Raw genomic sequence first — 24,118 nt, 5'->3', positions numbered from 1 at the left:
TATTTAACATAGTCTTGGAAGTCCTAGACACAGCATTCATACAAGAAAAAGAAAAGGCATCCACATTCGAAGGGAAGAACAAAACTGGCACTATTTGCAGATGATATGATACTATCTATAGAAAAACTTAGGTCTCTACTCCAAAACTGTTAGAACCAATAAATGAATTCAACAAAGTTTCAGGATACAAGATTAATATACAGGAATCTGTTGCTTTTCTATACACTAATAATGAACTATCAGAAAAAGAAAGCAAAAAATAATAATTGCATCAAAAAGAATAAAAAATCCAGGAATAAACATAATCAAGGATGTGAAAGACTTACACTCTGAAAACTATAAAACATTGATGAAGGAAACTGAAGATGATAGAAAGAAATTGAAAGATATCTAATGTTTTTGGATTGGAAGAATTAATATTATTAAAATGACCATACTACCCAAAGCAATCTACAGATTTTATGCAATCTCTATCAAAATACCCATGATATTCTTCACAGAACTAGAGCAATAATTCTAAAGTTGTATACAACCTCAAAAGACCCTGAATTGCCAAAGCAATCTTGAGAAAAAAAGAACAAAGCTGGAGGTATAACCCTCCCAGACTTCAGAATATTCTAAAAGCCACAATAATCAAAACATCATGGTACTGGCACAAAAACAGACATAAAAATGAATAGAACAGAAAAGAGAGTCCAGAGATAAACCCATGCCCCTGTGGTGAATTAATTTACAACAAAGGAAGCAAGAATATACAATGGTGAAAAGACAGTCTCTCCACTAAGTGGTGCTGGGAAAACTGGACAGCTACAGGTAAAAGAAGGAAATTAGAACATTTCCTCACACCATATACAAAAATAACCTCATAATGGACTAAATACCTTAATGTAAGACCAGAAACCATAAAACTCCTAGAAGAGAACATAGGCAAAACATTCTTTGACTTAAGTCACAGAAATATTTTTTAGATCTGTCTTCCAATGCAAAAGAAACAAAAGAACAAAAATAAACAAATAGGACCTAATTAAACTTAAAAGGTTTGTACATAAATGGAAATCATTGACAAAATGAAAAGACAACATAAAAAATGGGAGAAAATATTTGCAAATGATATGACCAATAATGTGTAATATCCAAAATATATAAATAGTTCCTACAACTCCATATAAAAAAACAACCCACTCAAAAAATGGGCAGAAGACCTAAATAAAAATTTTTCTGAAGAAGGCATACTGATGGCTAACAGGCATATGAAAAGATGTTCAACACTGCTAATTATTTGAGAAATGCAAATCAAAACCACAATGAGACATCCCCTCACACCCAAAAGAATGGCTAAACGACTATCATTAAAAAGTCTACAAATAACAAATCTTGGCGAGGATGTGGAGAAAAGCGAACCCTCATATATTTTTGTGGGAATGTAAATTGGTACAGCCACTATGGCAAACAGTATAAAGGTTTTTCAAAAAATTAAAAATAGAACTACTGTATGATCCAGCAATCCCACTCCTGGGTATATGTCTGGAAAAAATGAAAAGCACTAACTTGAAAAGGTACATGCACCACAATGTTCATAGCAGTACTATTTATAATAGCCAAGATATGGATGTAACCCAAGTATCCATCAATAGACAAATGGATAAAGAAGATATGGTATATACATACAATGGAATATTATTCAGCCATAAAAAAGAATGAAATTCTGCCATTTGTAGCAACATGGGTGGACCTAGAGAATATTATGCTTAGTGAAATAAGTCTGACAGATAAAGACAAATACTACATGATATCACTTATGTGTGTAATCTAAAAAAACAAAACATATGAATGTATACAGCAAAACAGAAACAGACACAGATATGGAAAACAAAGTAGTTGTTACCATTGGGGAGAGGGAAAGGAGGAGGGGCAAGATAGGGGCAAGGGATTAAGGGAAACAAACTACTATGTATAAAATATATAAGTAACAAGGGTATATTATATAGCACAGGGAATTATAGCCATTATCTTGTATAACTCTCAATTGAGTATTATCTGTAGAAATACTGAATCACTATGCTATAAACCTGAAGCTAACATAATATTGTAAATCAACTATACTTTAATAAAAAATTAATTAATTAACTGAAAAGTTTTATAAATGGAGGCAAATAGGGAGATCCATTTCAGCTTAGAAAGTGTTGAATATAAGGTGATATTCTCTTTCACTTGACATGAAGAAAAAGCTAAGTAATCTACAAAATCATACATTTGTTTTTGCCCATTGAGTAAGGTCATCAGGCAACAGGGGAACTAGATTATCATGGATGAATGGCCCCTAGAAATAGGACATGCCAACTGTTTCACTTTTGGCAGAGAACAAGATAAAGAGGTTATACTCATAAAGGTGGGTAAGGAAAAAAACAACTAAAATTTTAACAAATTTTTTAAATCCATTGGTGGGCTGGTGTGACAGTTTGGAATTTCTGGGATCCTGGAAACAAGAGGATTTTGCAAACAAGTGCTGGTTTTATACACAGGTTTCTTCTAGGTGCTCCAAGAAAAGAAAAATAATTAAGGCAGGGCAAGAAATTGAAGAGAGCTACCTCTCAGAATGCAAGAGTTCAGGACCTGCCAAAGTTTGAGGGTGGAACAGGAGCCCTTGGAGAAGCCTGTCTACACTCCAGGCCCTGTGCAAGTACCAAGTGGTGATCACTTCCACAAGGAGAGAGGCACACAACCCAACCCACACCCTTGACATTTCACTCATTAAAGCAGAAGTCATTTGCAAAATGGGAAGGAACAAAACCCTCAGTTAATCCCCCAACTTGATGTTGCTTTAAAATGATGGAAAAGCTACTGGCATCTGTGCAAGGGGTAAATAACCCTCTCATTCACCCCATCCCAGGAAAGGTCAGCTGCCACTGGGGCAAGGGTAGAAAATTTGCCTTCAAAAACTTGCACTGATAATAAACAAAAGAGATCTGCTTTTGGTGGGGAAAATTATACCCAGTCCTGGCCGGAATCCTGTACTGATATAAAGCACAAGTCTGCTGCCATCCAGGAAAAAGCAGGGAACTCATTTGCACCCAAGATCCCTCATGAAAATGGTAGGGTTTGAATGCCAATCGGAGGATGGGAAGAAAACCTTACCTGTGCTCTAATCCCTACAAAGAGTAAGAGGCAGAGGCTGTCTGCCACTGAGGGAGAGGCAGAAAGACTGATGAATCTCACCACTGGAGCTCAGGAACAAGGTGCCTGTCTAAGTCTAAAACTAGAGCAGGAGAATCAGGAAAACACACCATAAGCTTGGTGCAAAGTAAAAAGCAACAAGCGCATGGAGAGCAATGCTCTAATTGCACAGGCTTATAAGGCTTACTGAAAGCTGAGGTTGGAACAAGAACAGTGAGAAATATCCTTCAGTACTCCAGCCTCACACTGAGCACAAGGTAGTAGGTCCATTACCAGAGGAATTTGAAGCCTGTGGTGCACTAAATGTGCCTATAACAATGATAAAACCCAGACCCAGCGGAACTACTTTTTAGCTTTATTCAATCCCAACCCCAGGGCCTGACAGAGAAAATGCTTTTCTCTTTCCTGGCGTAAATATTATTTACCACCACTTCTCCTGTTATTTTTACAATGTTCAGCATTCAATTAAAAATCATGAGATACAGAAATTAGCATGAAAACTATATTCCATTTTTAAGCAACAAAATGGAGAACAGAATTCGACACAGAGATGGCCTGGATGTTGGAACTGTCAGACAAAGGCTTTTAAGATAATCCTTTAATGTGTTAAAGGATACAGTGGCAAAGGTAAATAATATGCCTAACAGGTGGAGAATACCAGCAGAGAGATAGAAACTAACAAAAATGACAAATGGAAATAGTAGAAATGAAAAGCACAGTACAAGTTATAAATAATTTTTGATGATGTAATCAGTAGACTCAACAAATAGAAAGAAAGAATCAGTGAATTAAAACAGATAAATAGAAGTTATCCAAAGTGGATGGCAAGAGGGAAAAAGAGTGACAAAGCAGAATAGGATATAAAAAAGCAGTATGGGCAATATGAAATTTTCAAACATTTATAGCTAGAATCTCAGAAAAAGAGAGAGCAAGGACAGAGCAGAAAAGAATATTCAAAGATATAATAGTTAAGAATATTCCAAAAGTACCAAAAAACAACAAACCACAAATTCAACAAGCTCAGAGATCCTCAAGTATGATAAATACAAAGGAAAACAACCTAGGCATATCTTTGTTAAACTGGTGCAAAAGCTGTGGATGAAAAATGACAAAATATTGCTTCAGAGAAATTAAACAAATTGGGAGGTAGTCGATGACCAAACATCAGAAGATTTAAATTGTTTAATATGTCACTTCTCCCCAAATTAATCCATAGATTCAAAAAGCAGGTTTTTTGGAGATAGAGAAGCAGATTCTCAAAAATTACATAAATGCAAAGGACTTAAGCCAAAATAATTTTGAAAAAGACATATTATCTGACTTCAATACTTACAATAATTTTCACCAATGAAAACAATGGGATATTGGCATAATGAGATCAATGGAATAGAAAACAGAGTCCAAAAATGGATTCACACATAACTTTTGACAGGGATTCCAAGGTAACTCAATGCTGAAAGGACACTCTTTTAAAGAAATGGTTCTGGAACAATGGGATAAGTACACGAAAAATGTGAACCTTAACCATTAATCACAACAAACACAAGAATTTACATAAAATGGATCTAAATAAAATAGGTAAAATTGTCAAACTTTTAAAAATAGAAGTATAGTTGATTTACAATGTTGTGTTAATTTCTGCTGTACAGCAAAGTGATTCAGTTTTATATATATATATATTCTCCTTTATATTCTTTTCCATTATGGTTTATCACAGGATATTGAATATAGTTCCCTGTGCTATACAGTAGGACCTTGTTGTTTATTCATTCTATATATAGTGTTTTTCATCTGCTAAACCCAAACTCCCAATACGTCTTTCCCCCACTCCCCTTCCCCTTGGCAACCATAAGTTTGTTTTCTATGTCTGTGAGTCTGTTTCTATTTCATAGATAGGTTCATTTGTGTCATATTTTAGATTCCACATATAAGTGATAGCATATGGTAAAGTTCTCAAATTTTAGAGGATCATATATAAGAAAATTTTGTGACCTTATGTTAGGCAATTTCATTTCTTATTACACTGAAAATATGAGCCATAAAGAAAAAAAAGACATAATATCATTCAAAGTAAAAATGTCTGCTCTCCAAAAGGCACTGTTAAGAAAATGAAAAGGCAAGCCTCATGTTTTCAAAACACATATTTGATAAAAGACTTGTAGCCAGAGTAAATTAAAAAAAAAGAAGATCCATAGAACTCAATAATGAGAAAATTAAAAAATCCAACTAAATGGATAAAATATTTATACAAGAACTTCACCAAAGAGTTTTTAGCATTATTGGAGAAGTGATAAAATCAACATTTAAAAAATTTTTTTATTGGAGTATAGTTGATTTACAATGTTGTGTTAGTTTCAGGTGTGTAGCAATCTGTCATACATATACATATATCCCCTTTTTTTAGATTTTTTTCCCATATAGGCCATTACAGAGTATTGAGTAGAGTTCCCTGTGCTATACAGTAAGTCCTTAGTAGTTATTTGTTTTATATATAGTAGTGTGTATATATCAATCCCAATCTTCCCTGCCCCGCCCCCTGGTAACCATAAGTTTGTTTTCTACATCTGTAACTCTGTTTCTGTTTTGTAGATAAGTTCACTTGTACCCTTCTTTTTTTAGATAAAATCATCATTTTGTATTAGATGATTAATTCAGGGCTGCATGTTGTGATCTCTAGAGCAACCAAAGACAGATAGATGGAAAGATTGACTGATTGATCTTACAAGTAAATAGAGGGAAAATAAAATAATGAAAGTATTCATTATCTAGAATAATGCAGGAAAGAAGGAAAAAGAATCCTAAATATGTGAGACAAAAAAGATCTTGAAGATTGCAAATATAAAATCAAATGTGTTAATAAAGTAAATATAAATTAAATTAAAAGTTTAATTAAATGGTTAAAACTCTTGACTGCATAAAGATACAAATGCAATTTTACTGCTTATGAGGAACAATTAAATAAATAAATAAACAGAAAAAATTACAATGAAAACATGAACCAGGAAAAAAGCAAAGTAGATTTTAAGGCAAGAAGCACAGTTAGAGATAAAGAGGGATGTTTTATAGTCATAAAATTGTCAGTCCAATAAAAAGATAAAATAATTTTACATTTAAGTGCACTTAATAATATGGATTCAAAATACAAAAAGCACAATTGATAGAATAAAAAAGAAAAAAAAGACAATTTCAAAATGATAGTGGGAAATTTTAACATGCCTTCTCATTAACTAATAGAATTAGCAAACAAAAAGTAAGGATAATTTATGTTCCAGGCTATGCAGCTCTCACTAGATGAATCCAGAAATAAAGTATAATAAGATGGGAAATTTTTATATAATTTATCTCATTTTATATTATGCTTTCACAATGAATAATAGCATAATAAAATCTACAATTAAATTCTGCATTATCAAAATATATAGGTATTTTCTAGATTTGTTTGATCATGGAAACTTTTTCAAAATAGCTTTTACTAAAGTAACTTGGAAAATATATTTTGTAGAATACACTTTGTGAAATATTGCTCTGGTTTTGCAGTTTAAAGATATATGGGTGACTGGAAAGATGGTGGAGTAGAAAGACTCTGAGCTCACCTCCTCTCATGGGAATACTAAAATGACAATTTTACAGAACCATCAGTGAAAAAGACTAGAACTGTCCAGAAAAGATCTTCTACAAAAAAAGATATAAAGAAGGAACCACAATGAGATGAGTAGGAGGGGTGGAGTTGTGACATAGTCAAGTCCCATACCCCTGGGTGGGAGACCCACAAATGGGAGAATAATTACAACTGCAGAGGTTCTCCCAAAGGAATGAGGGGTCCAAGACCTACATCAGATTCCCCAGCCCAGGGTGGGAAAATGAGCCCCCAGAGCATTTGGCTTTGAAAGCCAGTGGGGCTTACTTTTGGAAGTCCCAGAAGGCTAGCGGAAATAGAGGCTTCACTCTTAAAGGACACATACAAAATTTCACATGTTCCAGGACCCAGGGCAGAAGCAGTAATTTTAAAGGAGTCTAGGTCAGACCTACACAGACTCTTCTGGAGAGGCAGGAGGTAACTGCAGCTCATCCTGGGGACATAGACACTAGAGGCAGCCATTTTGGGGAGCTCCTTCTACCACATGGGAACTGGTGCTGGCAGATGCAAAGTTGAAATCCTCCAACTATCTTATTAGCTTCAGGATCCAGCCCTGCCCTAGCTCCACAGTCTGTAGGCATCAGTGCTGTGATACCTCAGGCCAAGCAACTAACTGGGAGCAGACACAGCCCCACCCACCAGCAGATGGACTGCCTTAAGACCCTCTGAACCCATAGCTACCCTGGGACCTGGCCCTGCTCACCAGAGGGCCCAGGACACAGTCCCACACACCAATGCACAGGCACTAGACCTGGGACCTCCAGAGCCTCCAGCTAGAGACACCAGGACACAGATCCAGCCACCAGTGAGCAGGTACCAGCCTCAGAACTCCCTGGGACCAGCCCCATCCTCCAGGGAGGCTACTCTATCCTTGAGATCAGACTCACCCATTGGGGGCAGACCCTAGCCACAAGACAACTGCAGTCCCACAGCCTGTGAACCTGACCCACCCAGCAGCAGGCTAGACTCTGCTTGGGACTGGCTGGGCCTCAGCCTTGCCCACCAGAGGGCCTTCTCTAACCACAGGACCAGCCTCATCCAACAGAGTGTGAACCCCAGCCACAAGGCAACTGCACACTGCAGACTGCAGACCCAACCCACACATTAGCAGGCCAGATGCTGCCCTGGGACCAGATATGCCTTGGCCCTGCCCACTACCAGGCCAACAAAAGCTTTGAGACATCCCAGACCCCACAAACAGCTATGTTAAGAACAAGCCCCACCCACTAGCAATCTGACATCAGCTCAGGACTCCTGGGTTCTACAACCAGACCCCAGAATATATCTCTGCCTGCCAGTAGCCTGGCATGAGCCCCAGGACCTGGCTTCACCTATCCCTGGGCAGGAAACACTCCCCGGGGTTTCCTGGACCTTGAATAGGCTCACTGGTGAATGAGCACTAGATCTGGGGCCCCCTTGTGACATGTAGTCAGCTGCCTCATGAACTGGCACAGCCAACCAGCAGCTGGCAGTCTCTGCACAAAGCAGGGCCAAGCAATCAACAAAACCAGGGCCAACCAAGCCTACAAGATGGCCCACAGTAGTCAGCCAGCCACAACAGAAGGAGCCACACAGCTCAAATAGGGGGCACCCTTAGAGCTTATAGCTCTGATGACCAGAGGGGAGTGCATTGCTGAGACACAAAGGATGTCTCCTAAAAAAGGCCACTTCTCCAAATTGGGATACATAAGCAACATACAAAATACATAAATATAAAAACAGAAAATTGGGCAAAATGAGGAAACAGAGGAATATATTCCAAACAAAGGAACAAGATAAAATAACAAAAGAAGAATTAAGTTAGGGGGAGATAGGCAATCCATCAGAGAATGAGTTCAAGGTAGTGATTGTAAAATGATCAAAGAACTTGGGAGAAGATTGGATGCACAGAGTGAGTCAGAAGTTAGAGACTTTTAACAAACAGTTAGAAAATATAAAGAACAACCAAAAAGAGATGAAGAATACAACAAATGAGATGAAAAATAAACTAGAAGGAATCAACAGTAGATTAAATAATACAGAGGAACAGATCAGCACTGGAAGACAGAGTAATGGAAATCACTGATGCTGGAGGAAAAAAATTAAAAAGGATGAAAACAAATGAGGACAGTTTAAGAGACCTCCTGGACAACAGCAAGTGCACTAATATTTGCATTACTGGGGTACCAGAAGGAGAAGAGAGAGAGAAAAGGTCTGAGAACTTATTTAAGCCATAATAGCTGAAAACTTTCCTAATCTAGGAAAGGAAACAGACATATAAGTCCAGGAAGCACAGAGAGTCCCATACAGGATTAATTCAAAGAGGAACACACAAGACACATTGTAATTAAGATGGCAAAAATTAAAGACAAAGAGAGAATATTAAAAGCAGCAAGGGAAAAGAAACAAGTTATGTACAAGCGAACTCCCATAAGGCTTATCAACTGACTTTTCAACAGAAACTCTGCAGGCTGTAAGGAAGTGAGGAAAGGGAGAAGCTTCCAAACAAGAATATTCTACCAGGCAAGGCTTTCATTCAGATTTGATGAAGAGATCAAAAGTTTTACAAATGAGCAAAAGCTAAAAGAGTTCAGCACCATAAAACCAGCTTTACAAGAAATGTTAAAGGGACTTTTCTAAGCGAAAAAAAAGGCCACAACTAGAAACATGAAAATTACAAAAGGAAAAAACTCATTGGGGGCTTCCCTGGTGGTGCAGTGGTTGGGAGTCCACCTGCCGATGCAGGGGACATGGGTTCATGCCCCAGTCCAGGAAGATCCCACACGCCACGGAGCAGCTAGGCCCGTGGGCCATGGCTGCTAAGCCTGCGTGTCCGGAGCCTGTGCTCCACAACAGGAGAGACCACAACAGTGAGAGGCCCGCGTACCGCAAAAAAAAAAACAAAAAAAAAAAAACCAACTCATTGGTAAAGTCAAACATACAGTAAAGGTAGAAATTAAGCTATGCAAAAAGCTAGTAGGATGGTCAAAAGACAGAAATAGTAAAATCATCTATATGCCCAGTAAACAGTTAAGGTACAGATAAAACAATTAGATGTAAAATATGATGTCAAAAAGAGAAATCTTAAGGGGAAGAGAACAAATGCAGGATTGTTAAAATGCATTTGCAATTAAGAGATCAGCAACATAAAACAATCATTATATATATATATATATATATATATATATATATATATATATATATACCATACAGTAACCACAAACCAAAAATCTATAATAGATGCACATGCAAAAAAGAAAAAAGAATCCAAGTATAACACTAAAGATAATCATCAAATCACAAAAAAGAAAATAAAGAAGAATAAGAAAAACAAAAAGACCTACAGAAACAACCCCAAAACAAATAACAAAATGGCAACTAGAACATACATGTTAATAATTATTTTAAATGTAAATGAACATATGTCTATGTAGACACAGAGTGGCTGAACGAATACAAAAATAATACCCTTCTATATGCTGCCTACTCTTGTACTCACTTCACATCGAAAGATACACAAAGACTGAAAGTGAGTGTATAGAAAATGTATTCCATGTAGTAGGAAATTAAAAAAAGTCCAAGCTAGCAATACTTACATTAGACTAAATAGAGAGTAAAACAAAGACAAAGAAGGACATTACATAATGATCAAGGGAATCAATCCAAGAAAAGTATATAACAATTATAAATATAAATGCATCAACATAGGAGTACCTAAATACATAAAGTGAATATTAACAGACGTAAAGGGAGAAATTGACAGTAACACAATAATAATAACACAATAATAATAGGGGACTTTAACACCTCAATCACATCAATGGCCAGGTCATCCAGACAGAAAATCAATAAGAAAACAGTGGACTTAAATGACACATTAGAGCAGATGGACTTAATTGATATTTATAGAGCATTCCATCTGAAAGCAGCAGAATACACATTCTTTTCATGTGCACACGAAACATTCTCCAGGATTGATCACATGCTAGGCCACAAAACAAGCCTCAGTAAATTTAAGAAAACTGAAATCATATCAAGCATCTTTTCTGGATACAACACTTTGAGACTAGAAATCAACTACAAGAAAAAACTGAAAAGCAAAAACGTGTGGAGGCCAAACAATAAGCTACTAAACAATCAATGGATCACTGAATAAACCAAAGGGGAAATAAAAAAAAAAATACCTGAAGACAAATGAAAATGAAAACACAATAATCCAAAATTTAAGGATGCATCAAAAATAGTTCTAAGGAAGTAGTGTTCAGAAGAATTAGCTTACCTCAAGAAACAAGAAAAATCTCAAATAAATAACCTAACCTTACACCTAAAGGAACTAAAAAAGAATAAACAAAATCCAAAGTTAGTAGAAGGAAAGATATCATAATGATCAGAGAAGAATTAAAGGAAATAGAGACTGAAAAAGAAAACAATAGAAAAGATCAATGAAATTAAGAGCTGGTTCTTTGAAAGATAAACAAAACTGTTAAACCTTTAGCCAGGCTTATCAAGAAAGAAAGGGAGAGGACCTAAATCAATAAAATTACAAATTAAAAAGGAAACATTACACCTGACATCACAGGTATACAAAGGGTCATAAGAGAGTACTATGAACAATTATATGCCAATAAAATGGACAGTCTAGAAGAAATGGGCAAATTCCTAGAACTATACAATCTCCCAGGGCTTAACCAGGGAGAAATAGAAAATATGAACAGGCCAATAACCAGTAATGAAATAGAAACAGTAATAAAAAACTTCCAACAAAAAAATGTCTAGGACTAGATGACTTTGCAGGTGAATTTTACCAAACATCTATTCTTCTCAAATTATTACAAAAAAATTGCAGAGGAAGGAACACTGAACTCATTTTATGTGGCCAGCATCACCCTGTTACCAAAATTAGACAGATATCTCACAAAAAAAGGAAATTACAGACCAGTATCACCGATGAACATAGATGCAAAAATATGGAACAAAGTGTTAGCAAACCAAATTCAGCAGTACATTAAAAGGATCATTACACCAAGATGAAGCAGAATTTATCCCAGGGATGTAAGGATGGTTCAGTATCTACAGATCAATCAATGTGACCCACCACATTAACAAACTGAGGGAAAAAACCATATGGTTATCTCAATAGATGCAGAAAAAAATTTGCCAAAATTCAATATTCTTTTATGATAAAAACTCTGCAGAAAGTGGTATAGAGGGAACATAGCTCAAAATAATAAAGGCTATACATGAAAAATCCACAGGTAACATACTCAATGGTGAAAAGCTGAGAGCATTTCCTCTAAGATCAGGAACAAGACAAGGATGGTAGTTATTCAAATTAAGAAGAATTTATAAATTTCATTCCTTTAAATTAACAAGTTACCAATTGCATTTTTAAATAATTTAATTTAATTTACAAAAGCATTTACTTTCAGTAATATATATTGAAATATATATTTCAGAAATACATCTAGTGTTGTGAAGTGTTGTTATTCTGTAAATTACTAATTCCTGAGCAAGAACACCCAGATTCTATGTTCCATAACTTAAGACCACATATATTCTCCAAAATTATCTAGTTAATACTGTTATTGAGAATATATTTTAAATATAATTTTGAGGTGCTACTTCATGCAGAGTTAAAAGCACACATAAACCTTGTATCTGTGCCATTTAAATTTTAACCAAATCTTTATATCATTTAAAATCCAATAATAGATCCAGACCATGCATTAATAGTAGTTATCATAAAACCTACAAACATTTATGAAAACATTTCTAGTTTACAAAATTATTTTATTTGTTCCTCACAAACATAGGTAAATAGATCTGGTATTAATATTCTTATTTTACAGGTTAGAAAACTGAGATTCAAAATTCCATACCTTTTGCCTGTACCACTCCATCTCACCTTACATGATCACTTTAGCCCTCTCCTTATGTAATCTCTTGACAGTGTTGTCATTGTTAACTATGTCCTATTCCCCCAAACTCTCTCCAAAACAGTGATGAATTTAATTATATACAAAAGAGATAGTTGCTTAATGATAAGACTGTTAATACAGTGATGAGACAGGGGATTAAATGAGACCAACAAGGGATTAATATCTAGGCTATACAAGAAATACTTGTAAATCAATGAGAAAAAGAAATTGACTCCACAGGAAAAATGAAAAAGGATATGAACAACAATTTTTGAAAGAGACAATGCAAAAAGTTAACAACCCTATAAAGAAACACTCCAGTTCTTTAGTAGTAGAATTGTAAGCCTTCTAAAATTCCCACATAGGTCCCCAAGTGAAGGTATACTTGTATATTCTTTGTAACATTATTGGGGGTGATGGATATCTGGAGGCATTCTACATGACCTTCAATGGGAGAGTGGAAGCACAACATTTAGAACTATACAGTATATAAAATAATGGGTTAGATGTATGGGTTAGATAATATATGGCATTAGAATTGAATCTTAAACAAAATCCAAATTACAATATTTACATAAATGAAGAATAATGCTTACAAAGCAATGTTTCATATTGTGCTAGACCATAAAGAAGCAAAAAGATAAACATTTAACAGTTTGGATGAGTGCCTATAGGAAGGAGAAAGGCAGAGGACCATGTGGATAAAGAGAAACAACAGGGAAAAATAAAGGAAACACTCTCTTCCCTCCCCTTCACCACTTCAATCTGTCTACTTCTCTCCATCAACAATAATCTAAACCTCCTTTACTTCAGAAACATTATGATTTCCCTCAATCACCTTTTACTTTCCTCCTCTCCGTTTTTGTCACCTTGGACACAGTGACCTTTAAAAATCTAAATTTCTTCATTTTACTACCTTTTAAAAATTCTTCCAAAGTTTTCTTTAGCTTTCTGGATAAAAAACAAATCCTAACACAACCCTATCCGTCCTTGTGTTGAGCATTCTGTTCCTTGATGTCAATGTCTTTGTCTAGAATGTTCTTCTGTCCTCTCTTCACCTAACTTGTATTCACCTTTCAGATCCATCTCTCAACATCTGACTAGATCACTTCCCTTTGCTATGCTCTCAAGAGCATCCTGCGATTATTATTTATGTCACCTATTACAGATGTAATTACCTTTGGTAATTATTTCAGTAATTTCTATTTCTACCAATATTTTTAAGCTCCTTAAAGGTAGGGACCTACTGGTTTTGCTCACCATTGTATTCAAAGAATTTGACAGGGTGCCAGGCCCTTATAATTGGCCCAGTAATTACATGTTAAACAAATGATTAAATGTAAGAATTCCTGCTTTAAGAAAATATTGGACACCTGCCTTCATAATTTAAAAATGAGAGATTTATAGAAGGATGTTTAGAATAAGAGTAATAATAAACAGACTGTGAGTCAGAGAAAGAAATGATGTTCAAAAGGGAAAAAACATGAAATGAAATCAAGAAACACTGACAACACTTCACTTCTAGATTTAACTATTAAATGATTATTATAAATGTGTGAAAAAGATCTTAAACAAAATCCACACACATCCACATCACACATCTATTTTATTTTTTTATTTATTTATTTTTTTTTCACACATCTATTTTATATTTCTCTGTTCAGAATCTGTGTATAATTCTGTAGCTGCTGAGTAGAAGTTTTTAAATTGCATTCCAACTGACAGGCTTTAAATAATAATGATTTTTTCTGAAACAAAGCCAGGAGATTTTACATCATAGGTGTCCAACTACCCAAAGATTCATTGTGCAGAAACTAATTCCGAACTAATTCCAAAATTTGCTAATGCATTTCCTTATGTAAACAAAAGTGAAGACAGTCGGACATAAGAGAAGAATGAGTGTATTGCTACATTTTTCAAGTATACATCTGTTTTTTTAATTCCGTGGCATTCCAACTGGCCTAAAGAAAACCCCAGGAAGAAAACTATAAATGGTATACCCCATGCACACACACTTAATAATGCCTAGAACACATGGAAGTTGTAAAATTGGGAGGAAAACCAATGTTTCTCATTGAAACGAGTCTAGCCGTAGATGGGAAGCCTCAGAAACAGGATCTTTGTTATTCAGAAGCCAGTGCCAATTAGCCTAGATATGTTTTCAGAGAAAGATAAAATCTGATCAGGGCTTATGTGCCAGGTGTTTTATAAATTTTATATCACTTAATCCTCCCCTCAAGTCCTGTAAGGTATATATAAATGTCGACATTTACAGCAGAAGAAACTGAGATGCAGTTAAACAGTTAACCAGAGTAGACACAGGTACCAGTTGGGTAGGGCTTGAACCTGAGTATAACTCAAAAATATTCATGTTTTCCACTCAGGCCTGCCGTAAAGGATTCCTCCTCTCTTCTTTAAATCCCAGTCTTTCTCTGTCTATTACTGTATCTCTTGAGCTCTTCTCAAAATTTTCTTTCTCCCACCAATTTGCCAGTCATCTTTGAACACTTTCACTGTGGTTAGTATGACAGACATTACAAATTTGTGGACCCACTGTGCACCTAACTAGAGGGTAATTTGAGACTGATTTCTATTTCACATCTTGATCTCTTTCTCTTTTTCTCTTCTTGGTCACAGAATGTCTTGGACAAACATTTACTATGAGTACTAAAATTTAACCTATGAAGAGTTGAAAGAATAGTATAATAAATTACGTTCGATCATTTCCAAATTTCTGGTGCGTACGCTAGCTTATTTAAGAATCTTTTTTTTAGGTCAACTTGACTTTAATGTTTTCTAAATGGAATTAAGCCAACAAAGTGTTGCTCTCATCTGGAGTTTGCCTCATTACGGACCACAATAAAGGGAAAAATCTCCAAGCTATTCCAAAATAGATCTCTCCTACTTGATACCTGTGAGTATTATTTCTCTGCTAAATAAAACTGAAGAAGAGGGACTTCCCTGGTCGTCCAGTGGTAAAGAATCCGCTTTACAATACAGGGGATGCGGGGAACTAGTCAGGGAACTAAGATTCCACATGCCGCGGGGCAACTAAGCCCACGAGCCACAAGTACTGAGCTTGCACGCCTCAACTAGAGCCTGCGTGCTACAAACTACAGAGCCCACGTGCTCTGGAACCTGTGCACCACAACTACAGAGCCCATGCACCCTGGAGCCCATGGGCCACAATTAGAGAAGAGAAAACCCACACACCACAATTAAAGAGAACCCTGCAGGCCGCAACAAAAGATCCCGCGTGCCACAATGAAGACCCTGTGTGCCTCAACTAAGACCCGATGCAGCCAAAAATATAAATAAATAAATAAATAAACAAATCTTTAAAAAAAATACTGAAGAAAAGATTTCCCTTCCAAAGACCGAGCCCCTCATATTCATGGACTTTTCTCATCTGCACCTTCTTAAGCTTGGGATTCTAACACTCGCTAATTTAATATAAACGGTTTTCAGTAAATTATTTAATTCACTTTAATGTGTTCATCCATTAAAAAATGTTGTAATACATAATGAAATATTGTCAATGATTACATAATATTTTTAAAGCAGACATGGTTTAGAGAAAGTTCTCAGTATTTCTTTTTCTTCTCTTCTCCTATTGTATTCTAAATTCTCAGAGGCTCTTGCTGTTTCCCTGATTCTCTTTCCTTCTGTAATTCACTTCTTCACTAACACCTTACATTCTTAATTTGCTTACTCTGAATTAACATCTCAAATCTCAAGGCCTTTCTTAACTGGAGTTCCTATCAACCTCTATTTCTCCCCCTTACTCTAGAGTAGCCTGGAACTTTATATCAAAGATTAAATTTTTAAAATGGGTAGGTTGTGGTTATGTAACTCATGTGGAACTTTAGCATGTCAAAAACCTTTATCAAACTCATACGTCCTGCAGTGAGATGGTTGAACAGATATTTCCCTTTCAACATTCCTATAGAAAAGTAGCATATCTGGATTGAATTAGAGTGCAATGTTCCTGTCTCTAGCCAAGCTGAAGATATTCCCCAATCCACCATGACTATTGAGAGATGGGGTGGCTTGCTACAAGGCTCACTTCCAGTCTTCTTGATATATGGGTATATGCTATGTAAATGATAATAACAAGCAGATCTAGGAAAATAATTAAGGGAAAGGTAATACTCAGAAATGGTCATAAGGAATAAATATTATCATAGTAAAGTAGTATGGCTTGTTGTTTAGGCTAAATGGTAATATCAATGACATTGTGGTAGCTTTAAAACCCCAGATTCTTTTGATATTCTTGCATCAAGGGGTCTCTTGAGCAATAGTATATATCAGAAGTCATATTGTACAATTTTCTAGGCCCCGGCCACAAAAAAATGGTAACTTCCATTTCCTGTTTCTTAGATCACTTACCCTGGGAACACAGCCACCGCACAGTGAGGAAGTCTTGTCAGTTCATGAGGAGCCCAAAGGCAGATAAACCAAAGGCTCTGGCTCACGGTTCTATGGGCTTCCAAGCTGAAAGTCAGAACCCACTTGCCAGTCATAAGAGTGAGTCATCTTAACAGTGGGTCCTTCAGACTCCAACAGATGCCTTGTGGAGTAAAGATGAGTTGTTCCCAAGAAACCCCACAAAATTCTAGATTTGTGAACAAAATAAATTATTGATGTTACTTGAGCTATTAAGTTTTGGGTGATCTTTTAGGTATCAATAGGTAACTGGAATAGACACACATTCAAAAGGGCATCAGTTGCTTGACTAAGTTTGAGGGAGTGAATGTCACATCTTGGGGTCTGTGCCCTCTATGCTCCCTACATTCAAACATCTATATCTATCTATCTATATATGTGTATACACACACACACACACACACACACACACACACACACACATATATATATATATGCATACGGACACAACTGATCCTTATTATCCACAGATTCTTCATTTGCAAACTTGCCTACTCACTAAAATCTACTTGTCAACCCTAAACCAACACTGGAAGCACTTTAATTGTTAGTCATAGACAGGCATAGTGATTAAAAATTTGAGTCCCTCAGCATACACATTCCCATCTGAGACTGAACAAAGCAACACTGCCCTCTTGGGTCCTTTGGGCAGTCTATTTAGTGTCACATTTTTCATTATTTTGTGCTTTTCTTTTGGTGATTTTGCTGTTTAAAATAACCCCTGAGCATCATGTTGAAGTGTCCCCTAGTGTCCCTAAGTGCAAGAAGGCTGTGATGTGCATTGTAGAGAAAATATGTGTGTTAGATAAGCTCTGCCCAGGCATGACTGATAGTGTTACTGGCTTGAATTCAATGTTAATGAAACAACAATACATGTTAAATAAGATGTCTTTAAACAGAAACACATATTAAATGAGTTCATGTATTGACTGGTTGACAAAAATGTTGTGACCAGATGATCACAGAAGCCTCATCGGGTATTTCTCCTAAGAACAATGGCTCAGCAATCACAAATTCAGGATTTGTGGCTACTTTATGCAACATAACTATTATGAATAATGAGAATCAACTGTGTATATCCCAACCTAATATCTCAATGATTCTGCCTAACTTCCAGATATACATGTGTACACATGTGCACACACACACACTCACACGTAAAAAATAGCATGATAGTATAGGAAATCACCCACATAAACTATGAAACATCAGTCTTGCTTCTATTTGTCTGATTATAGTATAAAATTCATTAAAATATGTGAAAAACTCTGAATGCCACTTTATGGACAGATCTACTAATTTCATATCCAAGTAATCTGTTTCTCAACCATGCACATCACTCACAAATTATTTTATCCACACTTCACCTTTTAAATGAGGCATTGTTTTCTAGCTAAGTGAGGAGAAATCATGATGACCTACATATAATACGAATTTAATGAAAGTTATGTCACACTGAGATGTGTATGATCAAATAAGTACATGGCAAAGATGACTGTGGTTGATTAAAGTTGATATTGTAAATAGACTGGTTAATTCCCCAAACTCAGGTGTGAACAAAGCTTTTGTCTACCACTCATTTCCTCTTTTCTTCTCACTGATAAACTTCATAGGTCCACTCTCAGAAACTGACCTCGTTCTGAATATGTGATGATTATATGATGGAGCCCCAAGTGTTAGCTTGTATTTCATTCTTTAAATCTACACTCAAAAGTAGCATCCTTTCTTTTCCTAGTTTGGAGTTGGTTCATGACAGCTGAAGTTTGGATACAAAGGAATATCTAAATCTAGATTTTCCTGCATGAGCTACAAGTAATCGTCTATCCTTTGCTCCCTCTTCCAGATGTTCCTAATCTCCCGTCCCCCACTCCACATACACACATACATCCCCCCTCAAACCTTTTGATGTATGACATGCTGGAATGCTGGAGAGAGAAAAGTACTTTTTGGTCAGACAAGGAAATAGAGCTAAACATGGAACAGGGACAAAATTCTAATTTTAAAGAAAGAAGCTCTGTAGAATCCAAGGTTTTCTTTTCACACTGTGGGACCTCCATTTTGCCAGGAAAAAAGAAAAAGGAAAATATGCACAGAATGACTTTTATTATGTTTTTGTTTCAATGAAAAATCTTGATAAAAGAAAATGTAACTTTAGAAAGGAAGTGATATTTGGGCTTTTTTTCTAGTGCAACACCTCTATTCTGTTTACTCTTAATTTTCTCCAGCTTTATTGAAATATGACAAATAATGTATAAATTTAAGGTGTACGACCTGATGATTTGATATGTGTATATTGTGAAATGATTATCACAATAAGGTTAGTTAACACATTCATCATCTCACGTGATTATTATTTTGTGTGTGTGATGAGAACACTTAAGATCTGCTCTTTTACCAGCTTTCAAGTATACAATACAGTATTAAATATATAGTCACCCTGCTGTACATTAGATCTCCAGAACTTATTCATCTTATAACGGAAAGACTGTGCCCTTTGACCAACATCTCCCCTTTTCCCCCATCCCCTGGCAAACACATATAAGTGAGATCACACACCATTTGTCTTTCTCTATGACATTTTACTTAGCATAATGCCCTCAAGGTCCATCCATGTGATCACAGATGGCAGGATTTCCTTCTAAGTGAGAAAACTGTGGACCAAAGAGATAATGTCACCTGTCCAAACTCTTACACCTTTCTGGTGACAAAACTGGAAATGGAACCCAAGTCTCAATGTTATTATTTTTGTATTATAGTTGAGTCAGGATCAGAGAATACCCAGAAAGGAAGTTTAACAGTATATCGACATCCTTATTTCTTGAGCTATAATGTTAGTGGATTGATGTAAATCACAGAAAATTTTTGGGCTATACCCTAAGGCTTCATAATCTCTCAGTTTTTTTACATTAAAAATGTGTGTGGGCTTCCCTGGTGGCGCAGTGGTTGAGAGTCCACCTGCTGATGCAGGGGACACGGGTTCGTGCCCCGGTCCGGGAAGATCTCACATGCCGCGGAGTGGCTGGGCCCGTGAGCCATGGCCGCTGAGCCTGCGCGTCCAGAGCCTGTGCTCCGCAACGGGAGAGGCCACAACAGTGAGAAGCCCATGTACCGCATAAAAAAAAAAATGTGTGTGGTGACACTGGGCTATTAATTCTTTTATTGATACACCATAGAGAAGACTGTCTTAGGATTGCTTGTTTTACAGACATGTAAATTCCTTTTTTAAAATGTTATTGGCAACAGCAGAGAACACTTTCTTCTCTTCCCCATTATAGCTATGAAATTCCATTCAGAAATACTGTCCCAGGCAGTTTGGAGAATTACCATTACCTTCATCTAGCAATGGAAATGGTGATTTCTGGTGACAAATTAAAGCAAACAGTTAGCAGGCAAAACTCACTGTTACTATGATCCTGGAGCCAGACACAGTAGAGAAAAGCAAATGGAACTTGGCCCCCGATTGTGCTTCAGCTGGTTTCTGGAGTCAAATAAGCATAAAGGGACTGTGATTCTTACACAGGTTCAGTATTATCCTATGGAAGGTGGAGCAATGAAGAAAGAGAATGAGCCTGAAAATCTGGTGCTTAACTAATGTGTTCATAGAAAACCTGATTAGCTCTGGCTGCTTCAAAGCAGTGTCTGATCTGAAACACGTGTTTATTGCCTAGTGCCCAGAGTTTCCTTTACTGAAGTTATATGATTCACTTGAAGTGTTTTGCCATACCAAATTGGTTAGCTAATTTGAATAAGGAACCCAGATATGTTATTTGTTCCCCAGACTTCTCTAAATAACAGTTTCTTTCCTTCCTCATATCCAAAACACAACTATTAAAATGGAAACATCTTAATAATTTTTAGAAACTCAAGAGAACCTCTTTGAAGTATAAAATGTGAGTAGAACACTGTACATGACTTATGGGTGAAATATGTTTTAGCTAATGTTCAGGGCCTCTGCATGGCATAACTCCAGGGTTTATAACATTTTCTTAACACAAATGGAGCATCCAGACTATTAGCATCTGGTTCAAAGAAAAAAGTAATTCTGAGAGATGGGATAGTAATAGAGGTCAAGAAAGCATGGACTAAGTGAAAAGCCTTGACGCAGATGAGAGAGACATGAAGAACAGAATGTTAATGAGAAAAAAATGATATGAAAAATTAAACTAGTTTGAGGAACATGCCAGACATTGTTCAGTCAGTCAGGGGAGACATATATCATATTGATGCCTAAGATCACAAAAATGACAGCTGAGCTACGGCAGTTAGGAGGCCCTGTTTCCTCTTCTTGAAGTCTCCAGTTGTTCCCTTGTGGGCTCTTTATTTCCATTTTACTCAGTCACACCCAAATCTCTTCACCCTGGACTCAAGAGTTATTTTTTTTTTAATGTAAACTAGATCATGTTGCCCCTATGACTGAAACTTCACAGGGTCATTCCTACATGACTTACCTTGTCCTCAAGGGGAAATGATCTGATCTCTACTTGCCTCTCCATCTTCTGCTGACTTCTTGCACCTTGCTTCCTCCCACTCCATGCCCTATTCCTTATGCTCAGTCCTTTGGCCTTCCTCCTCTTCCTAGAACATCCACACTTTAGAACTATTGCACTTACTGTTCCTCTGTGTAGAATATTCAATCAAAGATATTTTATGTCTGGATCCCTCTTGGCAGTCAGATCTCAGCTCATATGTTACATCCTTAGTGAGGTCTTTCATAAGCATCTAATTTATTTATTTTTTCAATAAAATTATTTTATTTTTTTCATACTAACACAATTTTTATTTTTATATTTTTTAAACATCTTTATTGGAGTAATAATTGCTTTACAATGTTGCGTTAGTTTCTGCTGTATAACAAAAGGAATCAGCTATATGTATACATATATCCTCATATCACCTCCCTCTTGAATCTCCCTCCCACCCTCCCTACCCCACCCCTCTAGGTGGTCACAAAGCACCGAGCTCATCTCCCTGTGCTAGGTAGCTGCTTCCCACCAGCTATCTATTTTACATTAGTTAGTGTATACATGTCAACACTACTCTCTCACTTCATCCCAGCTTACCCTTTCCCAACCTCGTGTCCTCAAGTTCATTCTCTACATCTGCATCTTTATTCCTTGTCCTGTCCCTAGGTTCATCAGAAACATCTTTTTTTTTTTTTTAGATTCCATATATATGTGTTAGCATAGGGTATTTGTTTTTCTCTTTCTGACTTACTTCACTCTGTATGACAGACTCTAGGTCCATTCACCTCACTACAAATAGCTCAATTTCTTTTTATGGCTGAGTAATATTCCATTGTATATATGTGCTACATCTTCTTTATCCATTTATCTATTGATGGGCACTTAGGTTGCTTCCATGTCCTGTCTATTGTAAATAGAGCTGCAATGAACATTGTGGTACATGAGTCTTTTTGAATTATGGTTTTCTCAGGGTATATGCCCAGTAATGGGATTGCTGAGTCATATGGTAGCTCTATTTTTAGTTTTTTAAGGAACCACCATATTTTTCTCCATAGCGGCTGTATCAATTTACATTCCCACTAACAGTGCAAAAGGGTTCCTTTTTCTCCACACCCACTCCAACATTTATTGTTTGCAGATTTTTTATTTTAACATCTTTATTGCAGTATAATTGATTAACAATGCTGTGTTAGTTTCTGCTGTATAACAAAGTGAATCAGCTATACATATATTCCCATTTCTCCCGCCTCTTGTGTCTCCCTCCCACCCTCCCTATCTCACCCCTCCAGATGGACACAAAGTACCAAGCTGATCTCCCAGGGCCATGTGGCTGCTTCCCACTAGCTATCTATTTTACATTTGGTAGTGTATATATGCCCGTGCCACTTTCTCATGTAGTCCCAGCTTATGCTACCCCCTCCCCGTGTCCTCAAGTCCATTCTCAACATCTGCGTCTTTATTCCTGTCCTGCCCCTAGGTTCTTCAGAACCATTTTTTTTTATTCCATATATATGTGTTAGCATACGGTAATTGTTTTTCTCTCTGACTTACTTCATTCTGTATGACACTCTCTAGATCCATCTACCTCACTGCAAATAACTCAATTTCGTTTTTTTTTTTATGGTGGAGTAATATTCCATTGTATATATGTGCCACATCTTCTTTATCCATTCATCTGTTGATGGACACTTAGGTTGCATCCATCCATTATAAATAGAGCTGCAGTGAACATTGTGGTACATGACTCTTTTTGAATTATGGTTTTCTCAGGGTGTATGCCCAGTAGTGGGATTTCTGGGTCATATGGTAGTTCTATTTTTAGTTTCTTAAGGAACGTCCATAGTGTTCTCAATAGTGGCTGTATCAATTTACGTTCCCACCAACAGTGCAAGAGGGTTCCCTTTTCTCCACACCTTCTCCAGCATTTACTGTTTGCAGATTTTTTTATGATGTCCATTCTGACCAATGTGAGGTGATACCTTATTGTAGTTTTGATTTGCATTTCTCTAATGATTAGTGATGTTGAGCATCTTTTCATGTGTTTGATGGCAATCTGTATATCTTCTTTGAAGAAATGTCTGTTTAGATCTTCTGCCTATTTTTTGATTCGTTTTTTTGTTTTTTCGATAGGGAGCTCCATGGACTGCTTGTATATTTTGGAAATTAATCCTTTGTCAGTTGCTTCATTTGCAAATATTTTCTCCCATTCTGAGGGTTGTCTTTTCATCTTGTTTATGGTTTCCTTTTCTGTGCAAAAGCTTTTAAGTTTCATTAGGTTCCATTTGTTTATTTTTGTTTTTATTTCCATTTCTCTATGAGGTAGGTTAAAAAGTATCTTGCTGTGATTTATGTCATAGAGTGTTCTGCCTTTGTTTTCCTCTAAGAGTTTTATAGTGTCTGGCCTTACATTTAGGTCTTTAATCCATTTTGAGTTTATTTTTGTGTATGGTTTTAGGAAGTGTTCTAATTTCATTCTTTTACATGTAGCTGTCCAGTTTTCC

Source organism: Stenella coeruleoalba, assembly GCF_951394435.1.
Source record: "Stenella coeruleoalba genome assembly, chromosome: 5".
NCBI classification, from domain to species: domain Eukaryota; kingdom Metazoa; phylum Chordata; class Mammalia; order Artiodactyla; family Delphinidae; genus Stenella; species Stenella coeruleoalba.
The sequence above is the reverse complement of the archived record's forward strand: the minus strand, read 5'-3'. Positions refer to the sequence as shown.